The sequence below is a fragment of the Schistocerca serialis genome, chromosome 12 (assembly GCF_023864345.2).
Source record: "Schistocerca serialis cubense isolate TAMUIC-IGC-003099 chromosome 12, iqSchSeri2.2, whole genome shotgun sequence".
Lineage (NCBI taxonomy): Eukaryota > Metazoa > Arthropoda > Insecta > Orthoptera > Acrididae > Schistocerca > Schistocerca serialis.
In genome coordinates, this window is record NC_064649.1 from 72360814 (window position 1) to 72383588 (window position 22775).

The 22775-nt window shown below is 38.8% G+C and overlaps 1 protein-coding gene across 1 annotated transcript in view; it reads left to right on the top strand.

Moving 5' to 3' along the window:
- Positions 1 to 865: 865 nt before the first annotated feature.
- LOC126427942 (zinc finger and SCAN domain-containing protein 2-like) overlaps positions 866 to 22775 on the top strand; it is a gene marked incomplete in the record, with an annotated part of 94971 nt that continues 73061 nt past the window's right edge. The window contains 1 exon segment of the mRNA XM_050089833.1: positions 866 to 981.

A 22775-nucleotide genomic window follows, 5' to 3' on the forward strand; every position in this document is an offset into this window, starting at 1 on the left:
GGTCCTGTTCGGGCCTTTTGTGGATACAGAAAATGTTCGACTGCTGCCCTGGCCAGGACATCTCCACATCTCTCACCAATTGAAAACGTCTGGTCAACTGTGGCCGAGCAACTGGCTCGTCACAATACGCCAGTCACTACTCTTGATGAACTGTGGTATCCTGTTGAAGCTCCATGGGCAGCTGTACCTGTACACGCCATTCAAGTTCTGTTTGACTCAATGCCCAGGTGTATCAAGGCCGTTATTACGGCCAGAGGTGGTTGTTCTGGGTACTGATTTCTCCGGATTTATGCACCCAAATTGCGTGAAAATGCAATTACATGTCAATTCTAGTATAATATATTTGTCCAATGAATACCCGTTTATCATCTGCATTTCTTCTTGGTGTAGCAATTTTAATGGCCAGTAGTGTAATTAGAACAAAGATCGACAGCATGAATAAGAAAACGTTAAAAAAATATTGTTGGTTGTCTCTTCTTATCTCGTTACCGAGAAAATTGTAAATAAATTGGAATCTGAGCTATGATACTGCAGGGCAAAAAAGGCAGAATACAGTTGCTCTTCGGCGTCTTTAGGCCAACTTCAGTGCCTAGTATCAGATTGTTAAGATGTATGTGAAACATGTATACGAAGTTTCTGAAGGTGATGTGCAGCAGAGCACTGAAAATACGCCAAGCGCTAAACGGGATAAAGTAAACCGTCCAAAAAATCATATGAATTGAGGTGCTGCAGGTTTTGCGGACAAAATTCTTGTTCTGTGCATCTGAAATCTGAATGCTCACTCCATAGATGTTTATACCAAATGCTGCTTCGAGCTTAGATACTGTCTATGGTCGAAGCTATGCTGTAAAAGTTACATCTTTGTGGCACTCTCGTTTGACCAATGACGTTTAAGCGCATATTGTTTGAAAGTTGTTTACAAACATCTTGTTGGAAGGCCGATGGAAATGTGCAAACATGCATCGTAGCAGCATGCTGGAGGTATGTAAGACTTTTTTTTTAACTAGTGGGTAATGAAGTATAATTGTTTTACACGCATTTAGGCTGTCTGCAGTTTCCTCCCTCATTTGCTTCGGAGGCTCAGAACGTCATATTTCGTTCATCACCATTTCAGCTGGTACAAGCCAGTAAATACTTCTAAGTCTTACTAACTTAAATAGGGTTCTGCCAATCGAAGCGAATACTTAAGCCTAAGAGAAAGCTCGTAGACACTGTTGTCAACACAAAGAATGGCAGAAGCAGGAAAGACATAGGAAGCAGATTGGCACTAAGAAAGCTTCCTTCAGATTAGATTAGTACTTTTTCCATAGATCATGAATACGACACTTCGTAATGATGTGGAACGTGTCAGATTAATAAAAGCCGTCCATACAAGATATTGCATTACACAAAATATTACATGACACTTAATATTTTTAATTGTTTTCGTAGGAGGTGGGTAAATAACCTACTTACTATATCCAAAAATTCATCTAATGAGTAGAAGGAGTTGCCATTCAGAAATTCTTTTAATTTTCTTTTAAATGCTATATGGCTATCTGTCAGACCTTTGAAAGAGCTGAGTTTGGTAGTTGGTATGGACATTGCACTGAGGAAACTTTTTTGGGAAGTGCACCCAGAACACAGCACTGCATGGAAATCCAATGTGATCTGTAGGAAGATTGAAAGCATGCTAACTTCTTGCTATAGATTTGTGTGGGTTGTTAAAATATTGCACAAAGTGTTATTTGAAGAAATAATTAATGAATTGTCAGCTGATCTTTTAAAATTTATGTTATGCTGTACGAGATTGGAGCAAAAAAACGATAGGATAGTTATCTGGAGTAATTTGCTATACTTTGAATTAATTTGTTAATTCTATGTGTGACCGAATATTGTTATAAAGCAAGATGATATGATCAGCTGATTCATATGTCTTTCTGTTATGAGTTCTTGCCTAAATTTTTTGTTCATCACCCATTATTTTAATCTGCCTACACATTTTATGGGCTTTAGTCATTAAAAATAGTTGAATGAGTAAAAGCAGCCATTCATTGTATAATTAAGACATTGATTTGGGTGCGACAATAAAGGGGGGTGGATATAAAAGAGTTGTGTAATGTGATTTCAGTTGCTTTAACATCAACACTATATGGTGAGTGGCCTTCGTTACTCATTTCAGTGTTTGTATGTCACTTAGTTACATACATGAAAGCAGGTGTTGACAGATGTGAAAATTACCGAACTATCAGTTTAATAAGTCACAGCTGCAAAATACTAACTCGAATTCTTTACAGACGAATGGAAAAACTGGTAGAAGCGGACCTCGGGGAAGATCAGTTTGGATTCCGTAGAAATGTTGGAACACGTGAGGCAATACTAACCTTACGACTTATCTTAGAAGAAAGATTAAGAAAAGGCAAACCTACGTTTCTAGCATTTGTAGACTTAGAGAAAGCTTTTGACAATGTTGAGTGGAATACTCTCTTTCAAATTCTAAAGGTGGCAGGGGTAAAAGACAGGGAGCGAAAGGCTATTTACAATTTGTACAGAAACCAGATGGCCGTTATAAAGAGTCGAGGGGCATGAAAGGGGTAGCAGTGGTTGGGAAAGGAGTGAGACAGGGTTGTAGCCTGTCCCCGATGTTATTCAATCTGTATATTGAGCAAGCAGTAAAGGAAACAAAAGAAAAATTCGGAGTAGGTATTAAAATTCATGGAGAAGAAGTAAAAACTTTGAGGTTCGCCGATGACATTGTAATTCTGTCAGAGACAGCAAAGGACTTGGAAGAACAATGGAATGGAATGGACAGTGTCTTGAAAGGAGGATATAAGATGAACATCAACAAAAGCAAAACAAGGATAATGAAATGTAGTCAAATTAAATCGGGCGATGCTGAGGGAATTAGATTAGGAAATGAGGCACTTAAAGTAGTAAAGGAATTTTGCTATTTAGGGAGTAAAATAACTGATGATGGTCGAAGTAGAGAGGATATAAAATGTAGACTGGCAATGGCAAGGAAATCGTTTCTGAAGAAGAGAAATTTGTTAACATCGAGTATAGATTTAAGTGTCAGGAAGTCGTTTCTGAAAATATTTGTATGGAGTAGCCATGTATGGAAGTGAAACATGGACGATAACTAGTTTGGACAAAAAGAGAATAGAAGCTTTCAAAATGTGGTGCTACAGAAGAATGCTGAAGATAAGGTGGGTAGATCACGTAACTAATGAGGAGGTATTGAATAGGATTGGGGAGAAGAGAAGTTTGTGGCACAACTTGACTAGAAGAAGGGATCGGTTGGTAGGACATGTTTTGAGGCATCAAGGGATCACAAATTTAGCATTGGAGGACAGCGTGGAGGGTAAAAATCGTAGAGGGAGACCAAGAGATGAATACACTAAGCAGATTCAGAAGGATGTAGGTTGCAGTAGGTACTGGGAGATGAAGAAGCTTGCGCAGGATAGAGTAGCATGGAGAGCTGCATCAAACCAGTCACAGGACTGAAGACCACAACAACAACAACAACATGTCACTTAGTATTTTCCATTACAGTATTGGATATATTTATCAATATTTCATGAACACCATGGCTCCTGTTTAATATTCACTCTGAGTAGTGTTGTTACAGCACTCCCTATCAAAGTGTTGAAGATTCTATGTGTAATTAAACCTTAATCTTAATGTAAGTGCTGCATACGCTACATCCACTAACAATAATTAAGAGTGCTTTTGCACAGTGTCATATATAGTGACCAAATATGGTATTTAGTGTTTTCACTATATTTTATACCTCGAGTTTTATGTAAATGGGTGTTTATTAGTTTCCATTAACCTCTCTGACTATTCCACAAGTCATCATTGGAACATTGAGCATTACAGGAGAGTGTACACATTAGTATAGCAGGATTTGTTCTGACATTTCTGCAGTTAGCAATCATTTTCTTGGCTAGAATGTGATTACCCTGCACTGCAGCAGTGATTTGTAAACACAATACAATCCAGGCTGTACAAATTAGAAATTAACCAAATGTTTACCATCATCTCATGTTATGTTTATTGAGGACTTCTGATCAATACTGAAGAGCTTCAGTAATGCCCATCACCATTCATTGATGAAATATATGATGCCTTCATGTAGTACTATTGTGTGTCTAAATAAATGCATAAGTTATTAAGTAAAAGTCCAAATTGTTTTAGAACTTTCCAGAAAATCTGCAACATACTGTACAAACCACTGTGAAATGTGTGGTAGTGGATAGGGCCAACTACCCATTGCATCACATATTAGATTTTTGCCCTATACCATTCCATAAAACACAGAAAGCAAAATTGCTTAAAGTCCTGTAATTAGTATAATCTTGTCTTTTTGATCCATGTGGGAGGGGTGTGTAGGGGCTTCTAGTATATTGTTAGATTCTTCACTTAAGACTGATTCTCAAAACTTTGCAAGTAGGCTTTGAGTCAACAAACCTGTGTCCTTATGTGCTGCATTTCTTTCTATGTTCAGCATCCCCATTAATCTTATCTGGTATGGTTTACACACACTTCAACAATGTTGTAGTATTGGTAGCATGATTGTTTCATAATCGATCTCCTTTGTAGTCTGTCTGTATTTTCCCAGGGTCGTACTGATGAAGTGAAGTCTGTCGCTTGCTTTACCTACAACTGATAAATGACGAGACTTTGTGATGAATCCATTTTGTATCCCAACAAATTATTACTCAGGTATTTGTATGAGCTGACTTATTCAAACTGTGATGCATTAATATTGTAATTGTGGGAAACTACTTTCTTCTTTTTTTTACTGAGGTGCACATTGTTACATTTCTGAACATTTAAAGCAAGTTGCCTCTCACTGTATCATTTATAAATCTTACCAAGGTCAGCCTTAATATTGGTGCAACTTTCATCAGACAGTACTCCATTATAGATAATGCCATCATCTGTGAAAATCAGATCATATCATTAACGTTGTCTGCCATGTTATTAATATACAGCATGAACAACAACAGCGCCAACACAATTCCCCAGTACACACTTGAAGTTACTTCTAATCTGTCGATGACTCAGCATCCATGATAACATTTGGCATCCTCCCTACCAAGAAGTTCTCAATGCAGTTGCATGTTGTTGTTGTGGTCTTCAGTCTTGAGACTGGTTTGATGCAGCTCTCTATGCTACTCTATCCTGTGCAAGCTTCTTCATATCCCAGTACCTACTGCAACCTACATCCTTCTGAATCCGCTTCGTGTATTCATCTGTTGGTCTCCCTCTACGATTTTTACCCTCCACGCTGCCCTCCAATACTAGGTTGGTGATCCCTTGATGTCTCAGAACATGTCCTACCAACCGATCCCTTCTTCTAGTCAAGTTCTGCCACAAGCTCCTCTTTTCCCCAATTCTATTCAATACCTCATCATTAGTTATGTGATCTACCCATCTAATCTTCAGCATTTTTCTGTAGCACCACATTTTGAAAGCTTCTATTCTCTTCTTGTCTAAACTATTTATCGTCCACATTTCACTTCCATACATGGCTACACTCCATACAAATACTTTCAGAAACGACTTCCTGACATTTAAATCTATACTCAATGTTCACAAATTTTTCTTCTTCAGAAATGCTTTCCTTGCCATTGCCAGTCTACATTTTATATCCTCTCTACTTCGACCATCATCAGTTATTTTGCTCCCCAAATAGCAAAACTCCTTTACCACTTTAAGTGTCTCATTTCCTAATCTAATTCCCTCAGCATCACCCGACTTAATTCGACTACATTCCATTATCCTCGTTTTGCTTTTGTTGATGTTCATCTTATACCCTCCTTTCCAGACACTGTCCATTCCGTTCAACTGCTCTTCCAAGTCCTTTGCTGTCTCTGACAGAATTACAATGTCATTGGCGAACCTCAAAGTTTTTATTTCTTCTCCATGGATTTTCATATCTAAACCAAACTTTTCTTTTGTTTCCTTTATTTCTTACTCAATATACAGATTGAATAACATTGGGGAGAGGCTACAACCCTGTCTCACTCCCTTCCCAACCACTGCTTCCCTTTCATACCCCACGACTCTTATAACTGCCACCTGGTTTCTGTACAAATTGTAAATAGCCTTTCGCTCCCTGTATCTTACCCCTGCCACCTTCAGAATTTGAAAGAGAGTATTCCAGTCAACATTGTCAAAAGCTTTCTCTAAGTCTACAAATGCTAGAAACGTAGGTTTGCCTTTCCTTAATCTATGTTGTAAGATAATAAGTCGTAGGGTCAGTATTGCCTCACGTGTTCCAACATTTCTACGGAATCCAAACTGATCTTCCCCGAGGTCGGCTTCTATCAGTTTTTCCATTTGTCTGTAAAGAATTCACGTTAGTATTTTGCAGCTGTGACTTATTAAACTGATTGTTTGGTAATTTTCACACCTGTCAACACCTGCTTTCTTTGGGATTGGAATTATTATATTCTTCTTGAAGTCTGAGGGTATTTCGCCTGTCTCATACATCTTGCTCACCAGATGGTAGAGTTTTGTCAGGACTGGCTCTCCCAAGGCCGTCAGTCTGGAATGTTATCTACTCCCGGGGCCTTGTTTCGACTCAGGTCTTTCAGTGCTCTGTCAAGCTCTTCACGCAGTATCATATCTCCCATTTCATCTTCATCTACATCCTCTTCCATTTCCATTATATTGTCCTCAAGTACATCGCCCTTGTATAGAACCTCTATATACTCCTTCCACCTTTCTGGTTTCTCTTCTTTGTTTAGAAGTGCTTTTCCATCAAAGCTCTTGATATTCATGCAAGTGGTTCTCCTTTCTCCTAAGTCTCTTTAATTTTCCTGTAGGCAGTATCTATCTAACCCCTAGTGAGATAAACCTCTACATCCTTACGTTTGCCCTCTAGCCATCCCTGCTTAGCCATTTTGCACTGCCTGTCGATATCATTTTTGAGACATTTGTATTCCTTTTTGCCTGCTTCATTTACTGCATTTTTATATTTTCTCCTTTCATCAATTAAATTCAATATTTCTTCAGTTACCCAAGAGCTTCTACTAGCCCTCGTCTTTTTACCTACTTGATCCTCTGCTGCCTTCACTACTTCATCCCTCAAAGCTACCCATTCTTCTTCTACTGTATTTCTTTCCCTTATTCCTGTCAATTGTTCCCTTATGCTCTCCCTGAAACTCTGTACAACCTCTGGTTCTTTCAGTTTATCCAGGTGCCATCTCCTTAAATTCCCAACTTTTTGCAGTTTCTTCAGTTTTAATATACAGTTCATAACCAATAGATTGTGGTCAGAGTCTACATCTTCCCTTGGAAATGTCTTACAATTTAAAACCTGATTCCTAAATCTCTGTCTTACCATTATATAATCTATCTGATACCTTTTAGTATCTCCAGGGTTCTTCCATGTATACAACCTTCTTTCATGTTTCTTAAACCAAGTGTTAGCTATGATTAAGTTAAGCTCTGCGCAAAATTCTACCAGGTGGCTTCCTCTTTCATTTCTTAACCCCAATCCATATTCACCTACTATGTTTCCTTCTCTCCCTTTTTCTACTGTCGAATTCCAGTCACCCATGACTATTAAATTTTCGTCTCCCTTCACTACCTGAATAATTTCTTTTATCTCATCATACATTTCATCAATTTCTTCGTCATCTGCAGAGCTAGTTGGCATATAAACTTTTACTACTGTAGCAGGCGTGGGCTTCGTGTCTATCTTGGCCACAATAATGCGTTCACTCTGCTGTATTAAGTAGCTTACCCGTACTCCTATTTTTTATTCATTATTAAACCTACTCCTGCATTACCCCTATTTGATTTTGTATTTATAACCCTGTATTCACTTGACCAAAAGTCTTGTTCCTCCTGCCACTGAACTTCACTAATTCCCACTATATCTAACTTTAACCTATCCATTTCCCTTTTTAAATTTTCTAACCTACCTGCCCGATTAAGGGATCTGACATTCCACACTCCGATCTGTAGAACACCAGTTTTCTTTCTCCTGATAACGACGTCCTCTTGAGTAGTCCCCACCCGGAGATCCGAATGGGGGACTATTTTACCTCCGGAATATTTTACCCAAGAGGTCGCCATCATCATTTAATCATACAGTAATGCTGCATGCTCTCAGGAAAAATTACAGCTGTAGTTTCCCCTTGCTTTCAGATGTTCGCAGTACCAGCACAGCAAGGCCATTTTGGTTAGTGTTACAAGGCCAGATCAGTCAATCAGTTGCATGTTTTGTTTAATTCGGCATGTGATTGTATTCTCACAAGTAAATGTTTGTGCAGTACTAATTCAAATGCTACTCAGATGTCAAGAAGTACAGCCTTGAGCTGACTTTGTTGTCCCATGCCTTTAAGGATTTAATGCGAGAAATATGCTCAAGACATGTGTAATGTGAAAGTTAAAGGACTGCTAACATCAGCTTAACAGAATACAAATGTGTCATTCCATTGAGCAGTATAAGTCATTGCACTGTATTGTGTCCGACTAGAGCGGTGGAAACACGAATCTCTTCCTCTTCAGCGGTGGATCCCAACGTTTGGGACCATTACCTCAGAGTACAATCTCATATGAACCAGCACCCCTGCCTTCCCCCCCCCCCCCCTCCCCCCCAACACCACCATCAGCATTAGCACCTAATGCACCGGTCGCTAAAGTAGTACCTTATTGAAAGACTCACAACAGGCTGATGAGTCACAATGTCATTATTTTTAAGTATACTACAGAACAAAAAAGAACTGCATTGCATTGGATACAGTCCCCAACAGTAAGTCTTTTCTTTTCATCCTGTACAGTAAGTCTCCCCTGACCCACAGTTCTGGGTGACTTCCTGAAATCTACCCCTTTTCCTAAACCTCTCCAGACCTTTTCCTGCAGCCCTCTTCCTTCCCCTTCAACCCTTCTGCTTGAAGAGGAAGCCACTGTCTCCAAAAGCTTGCCAATTACAACCGTCTTTTATGTGTGTGTTCTGCTGCCGCTTGGTCGGTAGATTTTTTTATCTGTCCAATTAAATGATTTTACAATGTTCAGTATCACTGTGCTACCATATAAGGACAATAGGGTGTTATTCACTTTTTGTGGTTAGGAGTGAAAGTTAAACTGTGTGAATCTACAGTAGAATGTTCAGTATGAAGACTACTATTTGTATAAAGGAGTGAAAGTTAAACTGTGTGAATCTACAGTAGAATGTTCAGTATGAAGACTACTATTTGTATAAAGAGGGAAGTGTGAGAGGCGTCGAAAAGTTCCGAAATGAAAGACTCAGTGACAGGCTAAAGTCTAGCTCAAGACCAGAAGCAGTCACAGTGGTGCTTATCTGCTGCTCATAAGTTCACAACGTGTCTGTTCAGTTAGTCAGTGGGATCATTCTTTGATGCAACCACTGAGAGGTGAAAAGAGAGAATGTATTTCTAGCTCTGAAATTGATACAAACCATTGTCTTGTGTGCTTGTTTTTGGTATATTTGTGAGTTCTGAGAAAAATATGTTTTGATTATGGCAGCAAATGCTATCAGGTGGACTGATAAACGTGATTTAGTTCTGCACGTGACAACATCCATTTGTGCATGTCTCGTGGATTAATTACAGAGACATGAAAATACGTCAAATGTGGTGGGGAAATGACTACACAGTTGATCTGTGTGAGCATGCTAAGAGGATTAGCGTTTTTTAGTTAAGTGATGGGTGAAGGTAGATGGATCAGTGTTTATTAACATATCAAGTGAGTGACGGTATTATTAATAAGACATTGATTCACCTACCTTCTCCCATGATTTAATTTAAAAACATTGATCCACTTCCTCAGTGTGCTCACGCAGATTGATTGCATAGTCATTTCACCACTACATTTGATCATTTTTGTATCTCTGCAATTAATCCGTGAGACATGCACCAACAGACAACATTGATGGCAGAACTAAATCACATTTATCAGTCCACTTAATAACCACTCACTGCCATAATCACAAAATATTTTTCTCAAAACTCACTAATACAGTGGAAAATAGGAGACAAGACAGGCAATGGCTTCAATTTTGGTGCTAAAAATACATTGTCTGTCTCTTTGTCTCTCATTGGTTATGTCAAAGAATCATCTCATTGGCTACGTAAACTGATACATTGCCAACATATGAGCAGTAGATAAGCACTGCCGTGAATGCCACTGGGCCAGATGTAAACTTTAGCCAAAATGTCATACTACAGATACTTTGTGAAATCAGTAATCCTATTATGCTGGTGCACTTCTTGAAAAGAGGCTAAACTGTGACTAGGAATTGCTACAGTGACTGGTCAGAAAAGCATTTGAAGCTTGTGTACAGTCAAATCCCTCTCAGTAGATACTGTGCTCCATAACACTCCAAGTCTGCATACATGATCTAAAATGTAAGATGTTGACATGCCTATCATACTGCACAAACTTGATACCATCATGATTTTGTTTGCATAGACCTGGAAAGAATATTTGCAGAATCATAAGTTTTTAAATGATGATATGGTTTGGAGGCTGCTAGGACCATGTCAGGGCCAAGGAGGTCAAGTGGGTAGAGCAGTAGGGTTTGGCCCTTCGGGTCCCAAATTTTAACCTGAGTACGGGTGGAGATTTTTCCTTGTTCAGTCCCTCCGAGATGACACCAGGTGCATTTAGCCTGCTGTCAGAATGAATGCTGGGGTTCTTTCCCCAGGCTGAATGGCAGCCAGGCTAAGGGATTCCCCACCTATCCTCCACATAGAGCTGCAGGAGATAGAAGGACCGCATTCTGCCACTAGTCAGGCCAATACTGCAGTGAGAGGACTTCACTTTTACTTATTAACAATATCACTAGTGTTCTTTTTTTTTTTTTTTTTTTTTTTTTTTTTTTTTTTTTTTTTTTTTTTTTTTCCGGGAGTATATTTTCAAATGTAGGGGCAAGTTGGCAAAACTGTGTTGCTAAGGAAGAGGACATGGAAAAGTAATACACATATACTTACTGTATTAAAATTGTAAGAAAAGTTGTAATGTTCCTGTTGTTTAATGTCTTGCCCTTCTATTGGAAATACGGAACCGTCCGATCCCACCCGTCTGCTTTGACCTATGACGTCACAAGTATGGTGGAAACGACCATAAACCACGATTCCAATGTGACGCATATAAAGTCGTTACGTACAAATTATGAGGACGAAAATACATCGAAAAACAAACACACACACATTCCACAAAAAGCCTAATGACACTAACGGGACAAGCGCGGTAAATAGGGGTTTTTGGGTGGGGACAAACTAAATATAAACAAATTTAGACACCCACCCCCCACACAAAACGACGAAAAAAACCGACATCACAAAACTCCCCAAATACCACTAAACATATCATCATCTGGAATCGGACACTTCCCTTGACCTATATAGCTCAACAGCAGCTCCCGGTCCCATAAATTAGGACATAACACTTCCCTTGACCTATATAGCTCAAAAACATCTCCCGATACCAATACCAACATTCACAGCCACACATTGGGATCGAACACTTCCCTTGACCTGTTATCCTTACGACGTCTCCACATACAGCCGTCCATGGTCCGAGACGCCGGAACTTTAAGTAAGCCTCATTTCTTCACGACATAATGAACACTTCATGACTTCATCCAAAAATCCGAATAGTTGAAGAAATTTTGTTAGAGACAACACACTGTCCCCACGTCATAGCCGACAACCAAAAACTGTTGACCCTGTCAGTCATATCCATACCTACCAAAGACATAAAAAAAGCAATTTACCACAATTCACACACGACCCCACACTCGCTAACTAAACCAAAAACATCGCCTAACACAGCACCAGGGAGCACCACCGATCGCATCAAAATGACACCTACAAACACGCAACTCTCCAAACTAAATTCCGTGCCGTCGTGACGTCACACACGACAACAACCTTACGTCATGGGTCAAAGCCAACAGGTGGGATCGGACACTTCGGTCGACCTCTTCTATTTCACGTAGTATATCTGGTGGGGATGATGAATGGTGTCCCCTTCCCATAGATAAATCAGTTTTCTTGTTGCAGTATATATTGTGATGTGACGGGGTCAAGAGGAGTATTTCATAATAGTTGTTGGCTTTGACCAATGACATAATGTTAGTGGCTACTGTGATGTCTTTTAATCTGTATTTTCTCTGTTTCGTCATTAGTTGGCAAAGCCAACATGTGTAAAATAAAAAATACCTGGTTGTGGTGACAGTCATCTGGAGCTTAGCCAATTTGTAAAAATTGCCACTGATACCATGTCATAGTTACCGTATTGTTTACGATATTTGTCGCATGTTTCCTTTGATCAAAGCTGACAACTTGCATTTAGCCACGTGATAAAGTACCGTGACTGTGGCCGTCATGCACCTAGGTAGTAGAAATTCTCAGTTTCTGAAGATTTCAGTGTCCCATCTGTGGTATGGCCATTGAACATAACATTATAGTTGGATGAAAATTGGCATTATTCAGGACTCTTTATTCAACACTCTCATTATGGAATACTATATTAAACTGCTCCTTTTGTGCGAAATGTGTTTTTATGTTGATTAGAGTAAATATCCACAGTTTAGCATGAGAGGCATGCATGTGTCGGTGTTAATTTGTTCGTTCATTTATCACATTCCGTAATTAAGTTGAGGAGGAGAACCTTCAAGGATATAGAACATGTGAAGAGACAAGGAATTGGTGTGAGCTTAATCTCTATGTTGTAGTAACAATAAACTACCACCATAATGCTTAGTGCTGCACAATATTATGCCATCTAATTTTAATTGAGTAAAGTAGAAAGAAAGTTATTTTGGAAAAAAACCACCTAAGTTATACTATGTAACTGCTCTCTATCAGTTTGTTAACTTAATTTTACTTTATTGCCGTGGCATTTTTCAAAGAAAATATTTACGTACATTTCTAATTATTGAGTTCTATTTACAGAACATTACAATCTGTCATTGAGTTCTACAACAAGCACTGCTACTTGTTATTTAGTTAACATGTGTTTTCAATACCTTCTCTAGATATTCAGATAATTTGTAGAAAGAGTTGCTAATGATATGTTTCTTAATTTACTTTTGAATTTCCAATTTCTTGCTTTGTTGTATGGGCATTTGTTTTATATTGTCCCACCACTGCACATAACTCCACTCTGAACTCTAGACAAGGAGGCAAAGTTACATGAAAGTAATTTTTTTGTCTCATATTGTGCCTGTGTAAATCACATTTCAGCTTAAATTTATTTATATTTCAGCAACAAAACCACTAGAAAGTGAGTGAAACCACTCCAATATCCTTAAAAGGCTTACGCAGTAAAAGTGCAGTTATGGTGCCAGTGACTTTTGCATTGCATGCTACAGTTGGTAACTGTTTGCACAGTGAATGATGGGAAGTGAACAAGACAAATGATGAGTAGGACAACAAGACAAGAGGTTGGAACCAGTGAGAAAGTAAAGTTCAATAAATGTATGAAATTACGTGGCAGCATAATGGATTTCATTGCACAGAATGTTGTCATATACAGCAGAATATTCTGTAAAATTTAAACTGTACCCTTAGGTTCGTGCATAATCATACCCAAAGAAATCGAGACATTTCGAAAATACCCCACACAGTTTCTGAAACAGAGCAGTCTGTCAACACAGCCACTTTTCTTCCAATCACATTTGTTGACATTGCTAACTCACAACCCATCTGTAACATTGGAATACAAAACAGTGGCCTAAGGAATCATGCCATATTCTGAGAAAAATAAAATACAAGAAATATATACAAAAACCATAATAGGTGCAGGGTTGTTCTACTTTAATCCCATCCAAAAAAATACCATGCGGTTTAAAAAAAGAGATATATTTAACCAAGAAAATGTAATTAGCCTACAAAGTGTTAAATAGTTAGCTTTACATAAATTAAAAAGAGCCATCATAATCATTGAATGCAAAATTGGTGTCAGAGCATTTCATTTTATTAATATTGTGTTTTAACTTTTCTTGAAATACAAGGAACACAGCTAAAGAAACATTAACACTGGCACAAAAAACTTTAACTTGATGTAGAATCATAATGACTGTAAAGTACAATTTAGTCATTTTTGGAAGCATGCAGAAAATTATAGACCTTCTCTAGTTTCTAGGGGCTTTTCTTTCCTAAATTATTTCTTGCTCATTGGTGGAGAAGATTCTCTCAGTGCTGGCAAGACAAGAACTGAGGCTCTGATAAAGAAGTTGTAAGAATGGGTTAGTGCTTTGAATGAATTGATTTTAGAAATTTAAAATGAACTGTTGAATGGTCAGTACAGGGAAAATAAAATCAATAAAACTGTGGTAACCTATCAGACTACCACATAGGCATCGGGCACTGGCTGACATCTATGACAGTGGCTGCTAGGAGGAGTCACGGCGGCCAAGCGACAGCGCATGGCGGCACATTTAGCACTACTTGCAGCAAGAGTCGATACAGGCGATTGCAACCTGGCACTCACTCTCTGTCTGCTCTGGTTCTGTGTGCAGTTCTCTTATTGAACTGTTTATAACTGTCTTGCCACATTGCACCCCGGTCGTTGTACTTGTTGTTAAACCTGCTACTTGTGATCAGAAAATATAAGTAGTCTAGAAGTGACAGTAAGTTTATATGTTGTGTGTCACAACAAAAACCCATAAAAACTCAGTTTTAAACACTATATAGGTTTTTAAAAATACCCTGATTGTTTTCAACCTTGAATAGCTGCCAGTCTCTCAGTATCCACATCAAAGACAAAAGTAATGAATTTGTATCTCCTGCCAAAACAAGTCAATGGATTCAGTGATTCTCATTGGCTGCTGTACACTATCACCTGATTGGTTATGACTAGTGGTAACTAACTGTCAACAACAGGAATTGCCAACACTGTAAGTGCACATTAACCGGCATGTGCAAGATATATGGTTATTTACTTTACACAGTGTTCTTACAGCTCACTTATTCTGAATAAACATGATTAAATGATTAAAATCTTAAACTAATATCAAATATCAGTATTAAATTGTGGAAGTGCGATAAGCAGGAAGTGAAGAATTATTCTTCCCTTTTGAGACCATATCTGTGAATTTAATAACTTTCTGTCAGTAATTCTGGACAGTGAGTATTTTCATGAGGGGAAATTTCTGTTGTGCATTTTTCTGTCTTTAATTCAGTACAGGCCAAACGCTATTGTGAGTACAGGCAATATAAGCAGAAAAATCACTGTAAATAGCTCTTCTATTCAAAAAGGTAATGCAAATCTGAATTAGTATTTTTCTTTCACAGGAAGTGAGTGCTTATTATTATATTTAAGGAAATTTGAATTGACCATGTGATGGCGGCGTTGTTGTAAGTAGAGGTGACAGCAGCATATTGTTACGCTCTGAACGCACAACACCGGCAGTGCTAGTATTAGCGGCTGCTGTTGTGCTGAAACTCTGGAAATATGTACATGTGAACATCTAGGTGACACAGGACGTGAAACAGCCATTGAAATTTGCATTTGCTGCTTTCGTATAACATAGTGAAACATCTAGGGAATGGAAACAATGCATTGTTACCTTCCCCTGAAAAGTTCAAAGCTGTGCCCTCAGCAGGTAAGGTGATGGTCATTGTCTTTTTCAATGTCTGAGGTCTGATACTCATTAAATTCCTTGAGCACAGAAAAACATCCCCAGTGACATGTGCTGTGAGACACTCTGTATCCTGCCTCAGTACGTCAAGAGCAAACAGCGTGTGCTGCTCACAGAGGAAGTCTTTCTGCTCCATGATCATGCACGTCCACACATCTCTGAACTCACACAAAGTGCAGCGGCCAAGTTCAAGTGGGAGCAGCTTCAGCATCCGTTGTACAGCCCAGACGTATCGCGTTGCGAGATGTATGACTACATAGGCTTACATACCCTGGAAGCCACTGTATGGTGTGTGGCAGAGAGTACTGTATACCACTACTAGTCATTTCCTTTTCTGTTCCACTCACAAATAGTGAGAGGGAAAAATGTTTGTCTGTATGCCTTTGTCTGAGCCCTAATTTCTCATATCTTTGTGGGTCTGCGTGAAATGTATGTTGGCAGAAGTAGAATCATTCTGCAATCAGCTTCAAATGCTAGTCCTCTAAATTCTCACAATAATGTACCTCAAAAAGAACTTTGACTTCCCTCAGGGGAATCCCATTTGCACTCCCGAAGCATCTGCGTAGCTCGTGCCTGTTGTTCAAACCTGCCGATACCAAACCTAGTGTCCCGCCTCTGAATTGCTTTGATGTCTTCCTTTAATCTGGCCTGGTACAAATCCCAAGCACTTAATAGTATTTGAGAATAGGTCACACTACTTTACAGATGAACCACACTTCCCCAAAATTCTCCCAATTAACCGAAGTTGACTATTTGCCTTCCCTATCACAATTCTCTCGTACTTGTTCCTTTTTCTATCACTTTGCAACATTGTGCCCAGAGATTTAAATGACTTCACTGTGTCAAGCAGGACACTACCAATGTTGTATTCAAACATTGCCAATTTGTTTTTCCTGCTCATCTGCATTAACTTACATTTTTCTACATTTAGAGCTACCTGCCGTTCATCATGCCAACAAGAAAATTTTGTCTGTCATGTTGTGTCCTTGTACAGGTGTTCAACTTTGACATTTTCTCACACACTACAGCAGATGACTGCAGACTGCTGCCCATCCTCTCCACCATGTCATTTCTGTACACAGGAAATAATAATGATCCTATCACACTTCGATGGGACACTCCAAGCAATACTCTTTTCTCTGACGATCAGTCGCCAACGAGGACAACAAATTGGGTTCTGATGCTTAAGAACTCTGCGATCCATTCAGGTATCTGGAAACCTAATCCATATGCTTGTACCTTTGTTAACAGTCTGCAGTGGGGCACCGTGTCAAATGCCTTCTGGAAATCTAGAAATATGCACTCTGCTGCCCACATGTTTTCGTGGGCTTGTGTTTGGTCTGCTAAAACATCTCTAGGAATATGCTTCAACTCTGATGATGAACTGAAGGATGCAGTGGAGGACTAGCTCCTGTTTCAGAAACACCAATTTTGGGAACAGGGAATCCTTTGGCTTGTCAAACAGTGAGATATTTGTGCTGAGGCCTTTGGTGATTACTTTTGAACAAAGACTTCAGTTATACCCCATTATTGTTTCATACCTTCTCTTTTGTGTGATGATGTTCCTATATTGGAACAACTGAACCAAATCCATTGTCAGGACTTTGAATATTTATCACTGTGCCTAGAAACAAGAAAATCCTAAGCAGAATTCTTTCCACCTCTCCCAAAAAGGTATTCTGTTGCCGACCCAATCTATAAAATTCCTAGTCAATCCGTATACAGCCACAACTCCCAACGCCATGCCACATTGATGCTGTGCAGTACTCAGAAGCAAAAATTGTCCAGTACGCTGACCGGCACTTCGTACTCCACTGCAGTCACAGGGTTATCCTATCCAGAGGCAAGGCCACATCTGAAAGCAGTCATTTTGTGTACCAGCTCAAGTGTAATTTCTGCACAGCATTTCATGTGGGCACAACCACCAGTCAGCTGTTCACCAGCCCTCCACTAAACTTTCATTAAAAGCAGAGATAACCACTTGGTAGCAGATGGTACTGGTGAATAAAACATGTTCGATTCAGTGTCTGCTTCACAACCTGTGGCATATGGATCAGTCCCCACATCACCATATTCTCTGAATTACACAGATAGGAGTTGTCCGTATGACTCGTCCTTCAATCATCTAATTTGTGCACCACACACAGTGCCCCATATGTGCTTGCAGATTGAGCTCACCACTGCCATCTTTTTAACATATGCATCTGATGCTTCTTCTTCCCATCTTCAATCAACAGGAACAGTGGAGCCAGACAGTCTCCTCCTCCCCTATTCCCCCTTCCTTTCCACCCCCTTGTCCCACTCCCTCAAAAATTAGTGAAGTTCTTTATGTGCCTATCTGTGCCTGAACAGTTCTGTGAGTTGTTACCTCATTGACATATTGCAGTGGTTAGGGGCAAAGTTGCATGCAGCCATCCAGATTGGATACAGTGAATGTACGTGCAAGACAGAGAACACAGCTTGCATGTAGTGCTCCAAGAAGAATTGAGATTGACTGACTACTGGCTCCTACGACTCAACTCACTGAAACATTAATCATGAAGTTACTTTAATTGATTTGCGATAGTGTGCTAGATGACGTCTTCTATATATTTTCTTAGCCTCATTTAAAATATGAAAATATAAAAAATTCTCCATTTTTGTAATTTCTTTGCATGGGAACTGAGCATGTCTGTTGATTTCATGAATTGCCAGTATGCATAGAGATAAAAGAGCCCTATACAAGCTTTGATGTAAACAAATCAGTTGAGTAAACAGAAGGGGAATTTCCAGAACAGTTTGATAATTTGAAAGTGTCTAAAGTCTTTAGAAGTGTGTTTGCACACTAACTCACACATTTTAAAAGGTTTATTGTAAAAATGATCATAAGCTTTTATTATACATCTTCTCATTTCCTTGCCATTTATTGATTTGAAATTATTGCACATTGAATCATTTTCTTACCTTCTAGTGGCATAAATTTTGCAGTGTGATTAATAATAGAAATTAAATGATTGAGGGACTTAAAACTGTATTATAATTATAAAGAAAGCACAAGACTGAAATCTTTTGCAGTCTCGTAGAAAGTCTGTTTTTCATACAGGAGAGTCACTTCTACAAATTTGGCGATTTGGTGACATCTTGGGCTGAAAAGTATTGAAGGATCGCTACTTGGGCTGTTGGAGGAATGCAATAGTCAGAACAATTTTGCTACAATTTCTAATTAGTAGAAGATCAGGTGAGCATCATAATTTCATCAGAAGAGTTCCTGGAATGTGTTTTGATGTTTTTCTAGAGTTTTCATGCTTTGACTGCTATGCTTAATGTCTAACTGTGTTACTTGGTTGCAACACATTTCCTTCTGGAGGCAGAATATGATAGACATCAGTTGTTCACCTGTTTGAATTGTTTCTTCAGAGAAAGTGTCTTCATTCAATGGCTGTTTGTTTTTCTCTATCAGTGCTTTTGAAAGTTCATCAGGTCCTTGGATGTATGTATTTCTACAGCCGCTAGGGATATGTTTCCATGATATGGTTTTCACTAGGTCGACAAACTGGTGATATTTTCCTGGAACTGGAAATTGACTGGCTCATTTGTACTATAGTCATAAGATACTATGTTTCTAGGCTTTGTGAAATGCCCAGTTTTACATTTCTGTACTGGTAAAACAAGTTACTAATCTTTGCACCACTATCAGCTCTTATCAAGATCTTATGTGAAAAAGGGCCCCTATCTCTTGATTTGAATGTTGGCAGTATATAAAATATATTTTTTCATAATGTTGCATACACTGAAAGTAATCTTTATCTGTCAAAAAAATAAAGACCTTTGCAAACTCAATTAAAATCTTAAAAGAAAACTCCATTTTGATAATAGTGAATTGGTGTAATCAGACTTGGCCTTGTACAGTTAAAGAAAATGTGAAATATATGTGTAAATGTCACTTCATGAGATGTGAGGACAAGCTTAAATAGCTAGGAATGGAAGTCTGACTTACAGATCTTGTTCGAAAGGTTTAAAAGAAAACTTCATAAAACTCAGTTCCTGTGAACATTGAAACAACATGCATTCCTTTTTTCATTGATGCAGGTTGCGACATCTCACTGTACAGTTCTTTCATAACATGAGTTACTCCATGCTGTTTAGGTGAGCATGTTTGTAGATGTTTGTAAAATGAAGTGTGTTATCTGTGCTAATGCAGTACATAGAAAATACTTTAAAAAAAGGAATTGGGAATGTGGGAGCAGCCTCAGGTTGCCAAACATCATATCAGATGTATTGTCATGTCTATATTTTTTGAAGTGATGTGACGACCTCGCTAGATTTTAAATATGTTGTCCATTATTGTCAATAAATGTATGGTAAGGTGCTGCATAATGTTTCCCCAATTATGTTTTTCATAGAGCATTAACGTTTTCATTGGTAAAGTGACTGTCATGTTGATGACAGCATTATTGTAACTGATCTAAAACATCTGTCCATTGCACAGTCCTCATAAATGTTTCATATATTTCCTCCAGTCTCATTGTTTTCTATGTGTAGTGACCTACTACGTTTGCAGATCACTACATGTAAGCTGTGCGTTAAAATAGAGGTAAGTTTAAGCAGTTGGACTTGACCACTGTGTTTCGGTAAAGTCTTTAGAGAAAAGAAATCGGGAACAATCTCCTGTTTCATTGAAAGCAGGATTTTATTAGGTAATGAGAGGAAACTTCGCTACCAAATGGGTTCACAAGCTTTTAATTCAGTATTCTTTGTTTCTCGACTTCTCAGAGCATCCACTGCTATTACTTATGGCAAACAGTCCTGTTGGAAGAACATCCACAACTGAGCATTATAGCAGAGGTTGAGAATACCGCTTCAGTTGTAAATTACTTTATTTTCGCACGACCGGTTTCGGACTGTTATAAGCCCATCCTCATATGTCGTACTGGAAATAGCAAAAGACAGGAGATAATTTTCACCTGCTGCAACACACATAAAAACAAATTTTTAAAACCTACGTCAATATGCAAGTGGCACCAGACAGTACTACGGTGATTGCTTGGGTAGGGAATATATACAAATGATATCACGACACTTACACTGTGCTGTGGTCCCCGAGCGCTGCATGTACCAGGTGCACTGTGTTGCCTATGAGTGCAGAACAGGGAGTAGCAGATGCAAATGAGGAGGAAAATTGGTTAACCAGAGTGGCAGAGGGACAGAGAGTACAACACGGGGCTACTAGCCCGGCCATTCACAATTTGAATTTAGTGGTTTACATTTAAAATCAATAAAATTCAAAAAAAATACATAAAAAATACATGATATAAGTTAAAAGTGCATTATGTATAAGGAATAAAAAACAAAAAAATTACATGAAAAATACACGTTATTAGTTAAAAGTGCATTATGCGTAATGCACTTTGTGCCGTGTGAAAATAAAGTAATTTACAACTGAAGCAGTATTCTCAACCTCTGCTATTACTTATGGGTTATGTATAGAGACAGGTAGTGGAACTGCTGTTGCCAAATTCTGACTGGTCTATGTCTCTCAGGAAGAAGCACTAGCTACCCACTTTTTCTAAATACAATGACAAAAAATTCTCACTGGTCTGAAGTCCTTAACTTCGATGAAAACAGCAGTAACAATCATGGATATAATATTAAGAAGAAAAATTACTTTCACTATCCTTTATTCAGCCTTAGTGCAGCACAAAAAGTGATGAGGCATTTAGCTATAAACATCTGTGATAGCAATGTGAAGAACTTAATAGATAATAAAACTAACTTGAAATCATACCTGCCTGGCAGCTGCTTCTACTCCGTAGAATTTCCTAATGCATAGTATTATGGTGTGTTGGTTTGGGGGTGGGGGGGGTGGGGGGATGTTATGAAGGAGAGATGTGAGTAAAGAAAAAAAAAATACCACAACAAGAAATCGTGTAAATTGTAGTGTGTTGGTATATTTTTTGCTGAGAATTTTTACTATAATTGTAAAACTGACTTGTTCCATATCGTAGTGAGTGGTTGCAGTTACAGAACACAAACTAAATCACTTCTTGTCGGTAATGTTCAGTGTCCATGTTTTACTTCAGTATCAGGCTGCACTCCAGAGAGATACCTTCAGAAAATACTTTCTATCGCACAAATTTATATTTTGTATGAATATCTTCTCAGTGAGTGTTTCTTGCTGTTGCCAGTGTGCCTTTTATATCCTGCACACTTACACCATCATCTGATATTTTACCCCTGAAATAGCAAAACTCGTGTACTGCTTGCAGTGTTTTGTATTCGTAAGCTTTCTCTCTCTCTCTCTCTCTCTCTCTCTCTCTCTCTCTCTCTCTCTCTCTCTCTCTTTCCCTCACAACGATATCCATTCAACTGATCTTCCAAGTCATTTGCCTTTCTAACATTATTACAGTATAATTGGCAAATGTTGGAAGTTTTATGAGGGGTGTTCAATAAGTAATGCAACACTCTTTTTTTCTGAAGGCAGGTTGGTTTCATTCAGGATTCCAATACACCATATTATTACCCACCCTTTTGTCTACAAAACCCTAGTTTTCAATATAATCTCCACTCAGTGGACAGCTTTACCCCACATTAGTGGGAGGAACTGTATGCCTACATGGTACCAGTCTGCTGGTCAACGTCGGAGCCAATATCTTGGTGATTCAATAACCTCACCATCATCCACAGACTTCTTCCCAAATAGTGGGTCCTTCTTTGGGTCAAAGAGATGGAAGTTGAAAGATACGAGATCCAGGCTGTAAGGTGGATGAGGAAGTACAATTGAATGAAGTTTTGTGAGCTATTTTTGGGTACGCAGACTTGGGTGAGGCTTTACATTGTCATGGAGAAAGAAAAGTTTGTTTGCATTTTTGTGGCAACGTATGCACTGGAGTTGTATCTTCAGTTTCCTGAGGGTAGTATAGCTGATCATTGCACTGTGAGGGAGACCAGCAGAGACTTCCAGCTGTAGAGCGATATGTTTGATTGTGATCTGTTGATCACCTTGAATGAGAGTGTCTGCATGTTCCAACATTGCAGGAGCCACAGTTGTGTGTGGCCAGCACATGGGAGCTTGGACAGGTGTCATCACCTTGTTGCAATTATAACAGGTGCCTTTTCAAATGACTCACCATGCTTTTGTTCACTGCCAGTTCTTCGTAGATATCATGCAAGTGCCTGTGAATATCTT